Genomic DNA, 1,186 nt, shown 5'->3' on the forward strand with positions numbered 1-1,186 from the left:
TATATAGAATAACTATAAAATTTAGATTAATGGTGAAGATTATAGGGGGATACAGATTTACTTTTTGGGGGTTTTTAATGATTTATATATATAGCTTTTTTTATTAAAATACCTTTATATTGTATATATTTCATATTTGATTATCTAAGGCTCATACAGAAGCTCCTATTTATGGGTCTATAATTTTGGCGGGGATATTATTAAAAATAGGTAATTCGTTTTATAGAAATATTTTATACAGTTGGGGTAAAGTATAGATATATAACTTTTAGGTTAAGAATAGTAGGTATTATAGTATTGTAGTGGGGATTTTATGTTTGGTACAAGTAGATATAAAGAGTGTTGGGAATGAGTGAATTCCAATAAATGATTGAAAGATGGTTTATTTAGTTAAAAACAGACTTGACGACACATCGTATACAAAAGCGGTTAGAGAGAAGAAAAAAACTGCCGGTAGGGCATGAATACAAAAAAAAAACGCCTAGCGGCAAACAGAATATTAAACATAAAGATGTCGATAACTAATCGGCTGTGAGTCGTATGTCGGTAATCCGCCGGGCGCCATAATTGATTGGACAAGCAACTATCCATCAAAGAGTATAGTTGCTTATTCATCAATTGTGCATATAAATTTAATGGTATGTAGATTAATGACTCATTTTAAGGTTGGTATATTGGGTAGATATGTAATGATGGTTTCTCATGGATTATGTTCTTCGGGAATATTTTATATAGTAAATTTATATTATTTGCGATCAGGGAGGCGTTTATTATTTTTGAATAAGGATTAGTAGGTATTTTGCCTTCGGTTATTATATGGTGATTTTTATTTTGTATTGTAAATTTTTCTTTTCCTTTATCTTTAAATTTTGTTGGTGAGGCTATAATATTAATAAGAATTTTAAATTGGGATATAGACATATCCCAATATTGGGATATAGAATTTACAGAACGATTATTTTACCGGTAGTCCTTTATAGCAGCGAAGCGTGGTCACTTACATTACAAGACGAGAAAAGATTTAGGGCTTTCGAAAATAAAGTACTTCGAAAAATCATCGGGGCAAAACGCGATGAGGAAACGGGCGAATGGAGAAAATTACACAACGCAGAATTACATCAATTATATAATAGTCCGGATATTATTAATGTCATAAAATCGCGTCGATTAAGATGGGCAGGTCACG

The 1,186-nt window shown here is 31.1% G+C and overlaps 1 pseudogene; it reads left to right on the forward strand.

The window, feature by feature from the left end:
- The first annotated feature begins 125 nt into the window (after nt 1-125).
- On the forward strand, nt 126-823 carry LOC108753077 (annotated as a pseudogene).
- The last annotated feature ends 363 nt before the right edge of the window (nt 824-1,186 follow it).

This window comes from Trachymyrmex septentrionalis, unplaced genomic scaffold (assembly GCF_001594115.1).
Source record: "Trachymyrmex septentrionalis isolate Tsep2-gDNA-1 unplaced genomic scaffold, Tsep1.0 scaffold64, whole genome shotgun sequence".
Classification (NCBI taxonomy): Eukaryota; Metazoa; Arthropoda; class Insecta; order Hymenoptera; family Formicidae; genus Trachymyrmex; species Trachymyrmex septentrionalis.